The sequence below is a fragment of the Semicossyphus pulcher genome, unplaced genomic scaffold (genome assembly GCF_022749685.1).
Source record: "Semicossyphus pulcher isolate SPU_LCO1_2020_fin unplaced genomic scaffold, fSemPul1.0.p SCAF_3, whole genome shotgun sequence".
NCBI lineage: Eukaryota > Metazoa > Chordata > Actinopteri > Labriformes > Labridae > Semicossyphus > Semicossyphus pulcher.
The window spans coordinates 35,338,359-35,350,000 of NW_027211704.1; the positions used below are offsets into that span (position 1 = coordinate 35,338,359).

Below are 11,642 nucleotides of genomic sequence, written 5' to 3' on the forward strand. Positions count from 1 at the left end.
GAAAGCAGCAGAAAAGCTGCTGCAGCAAGAGAAGGAATCAGCAGCAGAAGGAAAAGCGGCTCTGCTCTCTCTGACACTTCATGGAACCAGAGAAACTCAGTCGTCTTCACACTGTGAGGAAAAACGCTGCGCGGAGCTGCAGGCTCAGACGACAAGTTTCAATAAATGTCATCGTACAAAAAATGTGCAGCTTTTAAAAGAACACAAAACAGTTTGTCCTTCTGAGTGATCGAGAACTGATCGCATGATTCGAATTAAAACGTTTTGATCCAAACGATCATGAATCGTTTCTGTCATTCAGCATGTTTGAATAGTTAACAGGTCAACATTACAGCTGCTGCATGTGAGCTTAAAACCGTCCACACCAATAACACCAATGTCATGTCTGTTCACCTTTTTTACCACACCGATCGTATGATTAAAGTTAGAGATGGTGAGCAATCTGAAAACCCACCGACTGTCTTCTGTCGTTGATACATCCTCTGGGATCGACAGCAGCGCTTAGTGATGAAGGACTTCCTTTTCCTCGCGCTGCATTGTTTACAGCGCGACTACAACTTCAGAAGCGAGAATGGAGTTGGAGTTGAGAGACAGCGTCTAATGAGGAACTCCTCGCTGCGCTCACATTCAGACGTCTATTTATAGAGAATAATAAATAGATAATGGGAGCTGATGGGAGCTGGGATGTCAGGACGGATTGCATTCCACCTCTTTCGCTGTTTCTTACTGCTCACAACCAAAGCCTGCCGATATGGGATTGGTCAATACTACTGGGACTACGAACCCAAAGACTTCCTGAACGAAAAGCTGGTCTCTTTATGCAGAATCTTTAAAAATAGATTAGTTGACAAAGTTTTTAAAAGTCTGTTCGGGGTGTGTTCAAGGAGCGATATGAGCAGAGTTCAAGTTCTGTGTGAAACTAAAAGTCAGTCTTTTAATCATCACTAGTTTATAACATCACGCGATAACTGTAACTGCTTTAAACTTTTTCTAAAGCGAACCAAACTGCAGACAAAACTTTTACTGTGTTCCATGCTGATGTACAGGTATGAGGATGTGTGCCTGCCATCAGAAGAGGTGCTCCTGTGTTTCTGCAGAGGGAAGAATCAAACACATGGAGTCCTCTGTGTGTGGAGGACTGCATGACACCTGCAGGGATCGCTGTAAATAAGGAATCATAACATGCTTTAAATATTAAACTATCATCCACAAACTCAAACTAAGACATGTCCTTCAGAGGGACACTCTACTTTATATAGGAGTCTGGATGCGACACTGTTACTGCAGGACACACGTTCGGTCAGTACTTTCACCAGCGTGTCTTTAACACCAGTATCTGTACTTGTTCTTGAGTAAAGAATGTGCCACCTCTGCCGGTCATGCACATTTGAATCTGATGACCTCTTCATTAAGATTTCTTTGCACCCTCCTTGTCGACATTTGGCTCACACGAGTTCTTGCGAACAGGAGCGTGAGGACTTTGCTCAAAGAGTTTGGCCTTTAAGAGCGGCTGCTGTCATGGAGGCGAGACGAGGACGAGTCAGAGGTCTTTATTCCTCCTAGAATCACAAATGAGATCAGCTACGACGCCAAAGAGCACTTCAGGTCGGCTCTGGGGTGCATGAAGGTGATATGTTAATGAATCCGGACTACAATGTAAATAAACCACTTCAACCCCATGAACTCTTCAACGTTTTAATCATTACATGCTCCTGTTGTGCAGATAATAACAGCCGATCGAGGCAGCAGCAGCTCCTGTTCTGTGAGCTTAAATCAGTGTTTTTCTGAATGGAGTCTGGTGTGTGTGCAGAGAGCGATGTAACGTCTGTGTGTGGTTAAAACAATCATCTTCCTCGGTAACAAAAAGGTCTATCTCTGTAGGGATCCTTTCTGTCATGTTGTCACACACTTAGAAGAACAATCTGAGCCTGTCAGTGGAAACAACAAGAACTTTTAGTGGACGACCTTTGACCCATCAAGGATTATGTTGCAGCCATTACAGCCTGTTTCACTGCTGCAGGATGAACACATCTACTGGAGCAAGATCCCAAATATGTCACTAGTCAATAATAACCAGTAATGATCACATACACTGAACCTTGTTTCTCAGCTGCAGTCCTGAGCAGAGCTTTTGTGTTAAAGCAGCAGAGAGACAGGAAGTCACAGCTGTCGTGCAGCTCACAGTGAAGAGAGGCAGACATTAAGTTGATCGACATCCCTCCTTAATTAGCTTCCTCGCTGGCTGCTGATGTATCACCTCATCACGCTGCTTCAGGAGCGCTCAGAGAGTTCTGGGAAAACAAATGTTTGCGACAGAGGATTCTTCTCATCATTAACAGCTGATAGATGTGCCTCCTCCCTCAGCAGGTGGGGAGCTGCAGTCACGTTAATTCAACTGAGGCGAAGACGACAAGTCTGCTTATGTAGACGTCGCTTTGACTCGGTGCAGTATACGCTGTCTCACTTCGTTCTCTTCTAAACCTGCAGTCATCACTGTTTTTGTCGACTTCTCTGCTTTGGAAATGAATGAAAAATCACCTTTTACTTTACATACAGACAAATATAACATACCCTCTTATAGCTCTGTTTTGGTCTCCACCTCCTGCTGGAGGGAATATCCGTCTCTTTAGCTGCTCAATGCTACAATGTGGTCACAAGCTACTTGCTAACTGTGTCTGTCTGTTTGCTACTGAGCAGGAAGTACAGAGGTTCTTTTTTTACAGCTTTTATTCTGAAAAGCAGTGAACCAGAGCATCGAACAGATAATCAATGAGAACAGAGCAGCAGATCAAATCTTTAATAATATCTGCCTGAAGGGATCTGAGTACGTCTCCCGCCTCGACAAGGACTCGCTGTGTCTCTTAAATCGTCGAATATAAAACAGATTTCTGAGATTTAACTTGAACCATATCACACACTGCCTTTAAACACGCTCTCACTCCCACTGTCAGCGGCCCTTCCCTTCAAAATAAAACCATGTAGGTTCCCCTCGAGCATCACTTGTGGACGAGAAGGACTCCAGAGCCAAGTAAGCAATAATAAACATGTTCAAAACTAAGTGCTCAAGTAAGCAATGATGGTCTTCTTAGCCTATCACATCGAAGCAATCAAGATAGCAACAGGGAACGTACAACGTCCTGTTGATCACTGAGAATAAAGCCACCAAGTTAGCAACAATGAAGAGGAAATGTCCTGTTAGGCTTTCAAAGTAAAGCGCTCAGGTTAGCAAATATGCAATGTTAGCAACAATAACTGAAGAGGCCGATTAGACTTGGACAAATAGGCGAGAACAAATATGCAATATCCTGTTAGACTTTCAAAATAAAGCGAACAAGTCGGCAGTAATAAACAAACCACGTACATGTGAAGTTTAAATATGTTTCACTTTTGTAATAACATTTAAAAACAATCTCACATGAGCAATACATGTGTCTTCATTCATTGTGTTCATACTTGAAACACTTTGAGTAAATGAACACTGAACATTTAAAGTGATTTATGTGAATGACAAACGCAGCTGGATAAAATGTACGAATGAGTTTTTCTGAAGATGAAGAGCTGCTGAGGAGCTGACGGAGCCACCTCTCGATTCTCGTCACTGACAGGAGATTTTATTTGATCCGTTTGTCTTCATGAAGGACGAAGAGGAGACTCGTTCTGTTAGAATATCTCAGCACGACTCCTCATCCCAGATTCTAATGAAAAACGGAGATCAAATATGTGTACGAGGAAAAGGCCGCACGTTTCAGACCATGAATAAAACATGTGGCTTCGAGCGAGCAGTGGTCAATACCTCATAACCCCCTCTGAGCTCTTTGCTCTGTAGCTTTATACATTTACATCGCTCTGCATCAGGACCACGTCAGCCTGATGTCTGCAAACGTTTCATGGATTATATGAACACATGTCACACAGTGCTTCTGTTCAGTTAAACCCAGGTTCACAAACAGCTTCCCTCTCAGCACACAGGCAGTCTGAGGCCGAGTGTTAATATTTAATTCTTCAACTTTTATATGAAAATCATGAAAACACAGTTAAATAAGTTCTTCAATAATGAAGCGTTGCGCTTGTATCTTCACACGTAGCCAAACATTTACAGGACTCACAGGATCTGCTGCTCACGTCTTAGTGTCAGATACCTCAGCACACCTTCAGAGGTCAGGTGGAGTCCGTCCCTCGACAGGTCAGGGGCCGACACAATATCAGGAAGGTGGTCATAATGTCATGGCTGATCGCTGTATGCTTCATACCTCTATGTAATAAAAATGTACTCTGAACCCACTTGTATCTTTGTGCTGTACAACTCATGAGTTTCCCCTGAGGATCAATAGATGCTTCTTCTATCGCCTCTTGTCTTCGGGTCAGAACGATTGAATTGACTCACAGAAGCTTCTGGAGCGAGCAGAGACTCTTCAGCACAGCTGGACTCGTTCCACGTGCTGAAGCTCTTTAACGTTTGAGTCTCACATCGGAGAACAGAGGACCCGGGAAACAAAGCTCTGCTGGCTGATCGGGCGGTGAGATCGCTGGGAGCGACTGCGGGTGTTGTTGTTGGAGGAGGATTATTTTAATTCTCTGCAGTCTAATTTTCAAGTCTAGGAAGTCTATGGGGCGGCTGTGGCTCAGTGGTTGTCTTTCAAACAGAAGATCGGAGGTTCGATCCCCAGCTCTCTCAGTCCACGTGCTGAAGTGTCCTTGGGCAAGACACTGAACTGCTGAATGTGATCACTGATTGACAGTTGGGCACTTTAGGTAGCAGCCTCTCCCATCAGTGTGTGAATGTGTGAATGTGTCATGTAGTGTAAAAGCAGCTTTGAGTGGTCGTACAGTTCATTTACCATTTACCAAAGAGATACAGCCACCGTTCTCCACCTGCTCACAGCTGACAGACACAGAGATTAGCTGGTGAACATTTAGCAGCTAAAGAGGCAGAAATTTAACTCAGTTGGTGTTAAATTGGTGGAGACCAAAAGCAGAGGTGAAAGAGAGAGAATGGTGGACTAACATTCATCAGGAGGACACAAAGATGGCTTCTAATGAACGTCGTGTTGTGAAACTGCTGGATGTGGAAACACAAAGTGGTGGATGTGATTCTTTCTGCAGAGAGCGAGAGGACGAAACATCCGTCAGCGCAGGTTTGAAGTTTGAACACAAAGAAAATACGGTCCAAGGAAAGATTTATTTTCACATTTGCAGACGCTCCCTAATGTTTCGTGTCTCCTGTAAAGTCAGCAGAGTCTTCAAAGAGGCGTCAACCTCGCTGCGTTTCCAGGGACTGTTTGTCCAAGAAGGTGCTAAAAAGTTCCTCCAGCTTATTGTCTGAACTGAGGTCTTCAGAAAGTTAGTTTGCTGAGGTGTGAAAAAGTCACACCTGTTCTCCACCACTCAGAAATCAGCTGTCTAAGGCGCGCCCCAAAGTCTGTGTATCCCCGGGGGAACTTTTGGGAGTTAAATAAAGACCCCAGGACGTTATTCAGACTCCTGTGCCCGTCCTGTGGTTCCTGCTGAAGACCATAGTTCCTGCAGCAAATCACAATTACAGCCACCTTGGCAGGGACGTTTCAGGTGTAAAGTCTCCAGGTCTTTATTTAGACCCTCCAAAAGTTCCTCCTCCCTGGAAAAGGTCCTGCAGCTACAGCTAAACTCATCACGTGTGAAGCTTCTGATGCAAACAGGTGAGAAACAGGTGAAAAATCCAGCAAACGTTTTAATCTAAGTATGCAATTGTTTTCACTCCTGTTGCTCGGAGCCAGGCAGGCGGGGGGGGGACAGAAGTCACGCAACCTGCTGCACCACTGAGCACCTGTGAGATTGACCCGTCCACATAGATTACTGTCATAATGTCTCCAGGGGAGACAACACAGGACGACACAGGGCTGTCACACACACACACACACACACACACACGCACACTTACAGCTCTATTGATCAGACTGTGTCCGCTCGGGCGTAAAGAATCCATCAGGGTGATCAGTGGCTCGCCGTGATGTCATGTCCATTCAGAGTGAGTTTTTCTACACCAGCAGCTCCACCAGCACCGACATGTGAGACGTCCACCGCTCGTCCATCAGCTGCAGGTGTGTTACTGCAGAGTTCACACTGAGGTGTTCAACAGGACGAGTTTCACATGAGCGTCCCTTCAATCTGCAGTCTAACGCTGAAGGTCGGCTGTGCGTAGGATCACTGTATAGGGTTCTGCAGCCGTGATGAGGCTGATATTTTAGGTGCAGGCTTTCTTATCAACACTTCTAATAAGTACAGCGGTCTTTTTACAGCACCTAGCATAGACAAAATAAAAAAGTACATTATAACTGCAAGAACTACAGACTACAGGAGGTCTTCCCCCTGCAGGGACCGGGGGCTAAATTAAGCTCCCTGATAGGGCAGAGTCTTAAAAGCACCAGGACTTTGGGGGTGGGATTTGCAGAGTTGAACATTTCTGATTGGTTCGATTTCTGAGTCTTTCACACGTCAGCAGACTGATCCATCCTCACAGGTCTTCAGACCTCGGTGGAAACACAGACACTGTTCTGGAGGAACCTTTCAGGCCCTCCTGGGACTAAAGAGTCCTTGCAGTACTTATGTTGGACAGATTTGGATTTTGAAGCTCTTTAAACCTGACAAACATTTACACTGCGTCACAGAGGACACTTGTGTTTGGCCCACAGGGAAACACTTCATGGCTCAAAACAAATCAGCTCCTCAGAAGATTTAAGTGATTTAAGGAGCAGAGTGAAATCTGCACAAACAATGCAATCTGCAGTCTGAACAAAGCAGAGGTAACATATTGAAATTAACTGTAAAACAAGAAACACAAAGGAACAGGACAAGAAACTCTGTTACACTCCGTCTCCAGCCTTTTTCTTTTGTGTGTAAAACTGGAACACGTGTCCAGGAAGTAGAGATTGTCCAGGAGGAAGGAGAAAGTTTAACTGCGTGTAAACTGAAACTCTCACGGTCCTGGAAGGTTTCAGATGAAGAAACCCTCCTCATCGGCCTTGTCAGACACGTCTGTCACTAAACAGCAGCTCACTTCCCGATCACGCTCACTCCTCCTCGTCCTCCTCGGCCTGCACTCTGAGGTCTGGAGTCCCGTCCTGACAGCGCTCTTTAGGACCGACGACTGATCGCCTCCTCTGCCGCCTGCACACTAACAACACTCCGCTCAGAGCCAGCAGCAGAATTTATCTGTATTACCCGTGACTAAATATTGATCCTGGTGATCATTCTTCGCTTAAAGTATGTCCACATCTGTGTGTGTGCGTGGGTATGCGTGTGTGTGTGTGTGTGTGTGTGTGTGTGTGAGCAGTGGACTGAGTTATAACCTCATTCTCCTCCAGATCAGTGTTGGAGTTATGGCTGCGAGCGTCAGAACTTACAAGGTCGAGGTGTGAGTCACTGCTGCGTGTTTTCAGGGCTGAATGGTCACAACGACAGCTGGAATCGAACACAGTGTCGGGATCCAAAGCTGCTTATCACAACCTCATACGTCTCCTGCCGTACAGCACGACACGGGGGCCACGGGGGCCACAGGGGCCAAGGGGGCCACGGGGACGCTCTCTGCTGGGGACGTATTAACCCTTTAATGGTGCAAACCAGGAAATAAAGGCATGAGAAAGCTGAGTAGAACTGTAATGTTCCCCTGACAGACAATAGTCCAACACATAAACGTACAATGCATCGTGCACCAGCACAGCACAAGATCCACACCGGCTACACATCCAGTAACAGCACCAGGATCGCGTGATTGGAGGAGCTACAGCTTGACGTTCATTGCAGATTTATGATGCATCGACAATAACAGAAAAAGCAGATCCAATGATCTCAGGAACGTTTGTAACCTTTGTAGGTTACCACTGACTGAAACAAAAAGTCTACGACAACAATCACGAGAACATAGAGAACTCCTGCTCGCTAGCTGCTGCCTGCTAGCTGTAGCTATCGTTAGCCCGAGACACAGAGCATGAGACAGAAGTAGCTTACTTTTAGCCCCCAGTGCTAACTTCAGACAGTCCTCTTCTTCATCATTGTTTGTGTCCTTCATCTTCTCTCCCTTGTCTCTTATCAGTAGTAAAAGTAAAGCAGTCAATCATCCGCTAATTAGCTAACGTATTGTATTTCACAGAATCACACATGTAGTAACAGACGACACATGTGTGTAGGAAGCTTAACTAAAGTGGGCGGGGTCATGAGAGGCTCGCATTTTGATTTCTTTTTGTACTTGAAACTTGAAGTCAGATGTGTTTGTGTGTAACTTTGTTATAAAAATGTGTCTGTTGATGTAATCGTAGTTTTTTGGAGTGAGAAAGGTGACTTATGATACAGAAAGTTACACACAGACTTCAGAGACTTGAGGCGCTCAGGTAGGACGGAGCGAGGCCGTTTAAGTCTTTATCGCGTGGGTGGAGGAGGGAAGTTCAGAGCTCTGCAGACAGAGACAGACACCTGTGAAAGCAGCTCTGCTCCTGTGGGAGCCGTCCTCCGACCTCCAGTCCGACCTTCTTATCTTCACTTGTGAGCCAAAGGAAGTGAGACTCTTTTAAAGATAGAACCAAGAGAAGACTTCAAGTCAAAGCAGAGACAGCGAACGTGTCACTCTGTGTTTATGTCATTGTCTGCCTATCTCTGAGTCTGTCGTTCCACGGAGACTCTGCCTCAGCCCGACACACAAACGCACCGCTGCCGGTCCAGACTGATACCAATCTACGACTCAGCCGAGGAGCACTTTAAGTCTCCTGTGATGTACTTTCTGTGTTCCTCAGGATGTAACCTGCTGAAGTTTTCTGTGGAAAAACTTTGAAAACTGTTTCAAAATACATGAGCAGAAGTCTGACAGCAGGAGAGAGCTTTTACTTTGACGGGGAACAGTTACAGAGAGTCTTATGTAACAGGAAGTAAACCCATGCACCGAGACAAAGGGGAGGATGGTCACAGAGATATGCTGATCTGGTCTGTGAAGGTTCTCAGTCATCCAGGTCATGGTAACTCTAAGCTTACTCCAAAAGGCAGAGGCTCTTAACAGATGATAACAGATCATTTAGATCATTGACTGCATATAAAAAGTGGACTGCTCTGAAGTTTGAAGCTTTGTCTGTCGCCATCTTGGTTTTCTGGAAACAGAAGTGACCATATTTGGACGAGAGGGTGGAGCTACAGAGGAGCGAGGGGTTAGGGTTAATCGGCTAATGCTAGCTTGGTTAGCAGGATGCTTCTGTAATCCACGATAATTGTGATGCTACTTTTGGCTAGCTTCAAACAGGCTTCAAACCAAATGTTCATACTGAGAAAATGAACAGTCGACTCCTTAAAGCGTCTTTACAACCAAACGCTGAACAAGAGATTTTTTAGGTCGCCATGGTAGCGCCTTGTCAATCACAGGTAGCCCCGCCCTAAACCCTCCCCTCTTCCTGGTCTGTGTGACTCTCAATGGGAGCATCAGAGACTAAATGAACATCATGCTGTGTTGAAGAAGACTTGAAACTAGAGACTGAGACCATAAAGTCATCAGGAACATGTTTACTGAGGGAATAAATCAGGAGAGGAGGAGGAGCATGTTCTCATAGACTTCTATAGGATCAGACTTCTTTTAGAACCAGTGGAGTCGCCCCCTGCTGGACATTAAAGAATGCAGGCTTGTCCAGAACTCTGCCGACCCGGATCATCACCAGAACACCTTCTTCCCACCACATCACCCCCATCCTACAGCAACTCCACCGGCTCCCAATCACCCAACGGATCACCTACAAAATCCTTCTGTATACTTTCAAATCTATTCACAACCTCGCCCCTCCTTACCTCTCCGACCTCCTGCACATTGCCACTCCATCCCGCACCCTCCGGTCTTCCTCCTCCATCCTCCTCACCGTACCCCCTGCCCGCCTCAGCACCATGGGGGCCAGAGCTTTCAGCTGCTCTGCTTCCCAGCTCTGGAATTCCCTCCCACCCGACCTCGGAAACTGTACCACCCTCCCCATCTTTAAATCTAAACTCAAAACTCATCTGTTCCGCCTCACCTACTCTCCCTAACTCTCAGCACTGTCCCTCACCCACTCTTAATTATTTTATCTGGTTTGTTTTACTCTTGTTGGTGTTTTCTTGTTTGTACAGCGACCTTGAGTGTCCTGAAAGGCGCTTCTAAATAAAATGTATTATTATTATTATTATAATTATTATTATTATAATTATTAAGGCAGTGGCTTACTTCTTATACTTCGTGTCTTTTCACACCTGAGCGACAGGAAGTGATGTAATCCTGTGTTACTTTTTATTTTTACTTCAAATTAATTTATTTTGTTAACTTTAATTTTACATTGTGAAAATTACAAAAGAAAAAGCACATAAATAGTTTGATGGATTTTTGTGTTTTATGTTTATTTGAACTTTTATTTTGTCTTTTTTAGACACAAATATTGAACATAAAATAAGTTCTGACAGAATAAGCCAGATCAGAATAATAATATTAATAATATTATAATAATAAATAACTTTAGATAGGATTATTATTCTTATTATAGACAGCCTAAGCCTGCACATTTAATTTTGCTCGTGCTGAAAAGATATCTGAGGAGGATAATTGGATTAAACTGTGAGATAGAATTTGATCCGTAGTCGTGGAAACATGAGATTAAGAAAGTCTGAAGTGGTTAAAAATGCAGAAACATGCAGAAGCATCGTGAATATTTTACAGCGTTTGATCAGATAAGTTGTAATAGGTTTGCTTTGAGAGCGGCTGAATCCTAAAAAGAGGGAGAGACGCTTTCATCAGCACCATCAGAGCCATCAGCAGAAATCAAAGCTGTGTTTGTGTAACGGGCTGAGCGAGCGCGTTAGGGACACGCGGCTGAGAGCAGCGGCCACCTCCGGGTCACCGTCTACATTCTGCACTCCACAGCGTTCGGTGACCATCGACAACATGTCGAAACACGGAGCTCCAGAGGAGAGAGCGTTTCTGTGCCTTTCAAAATAAGAGCCCTGACTCGTCTCGGCCCTGTTTAATTTCTCACAAATACTTCAGACACGTTGTTTTCATCAGATGAAAGAAATGTAAGAAAAACAACTTTGTTTTTGTGTTTTCTTTTCATCTTAGAGAATCCCACAGAAGGAGCTGAGCAGATCAACAGATGCAGAGAGACGAGGATTTTAAGCTTTGTCGCATCTAAAGTCTGGATCTGACAGAAGCTGCTTTAATCAGGCAGAACATCCTAAATGTTTGGTACATATTTGTTGTGTTTCCCATGTGATCTTTTATTTGTCAGCCCAAACACACCCAAACTGCTTTCATATATTTATATTTTGGTTTTTATTTTCCTGTTGAAGGAAAAAGTGTTGAGAGATGTTTTGCAGCAGCTGCAGTTTATTTGTCAAATTTGCAGAAAAGTTGCAATTGGGTGAATTTGCGGGAACATAACATCGCAACTTCCTGGAAGGACTGACATGTCGCCCGGCTTCAACGCCAAAACAGTAATCGAGAGTTAAAGATCGAGATAGCTTGAACCGACAGAGTCATGTTCTGAAGCGTAGGGCCTTTAAAGCAGCTGCTGTATTGGAGAGGCGGGAGAGAGACCTGATGGGGGCGCTGGAGGAAAAGTCTGGGAAGTCATCAAAATGTAGAGTCTGGGAACCGTAAATGTCAGCAGAAATGT

At 44.8% G+C, this 11,642-nt stretch overlaps 1 protein-coding gene across 1 annotated transcript in view; it reads right to left on the reverse strand.

Annotated features, from left to right (window-relative positions):
* The window catches only part of grm7 (glutamate metabotropic receptor 7), a 269,504-nt gene that overhangs the window by 143,835 nt on the left and 114,027 nt on the right, over positions 1 to 11,642 (reverse strand). The gene's annotated exons all lie outside the window — the stretch shown is intronic.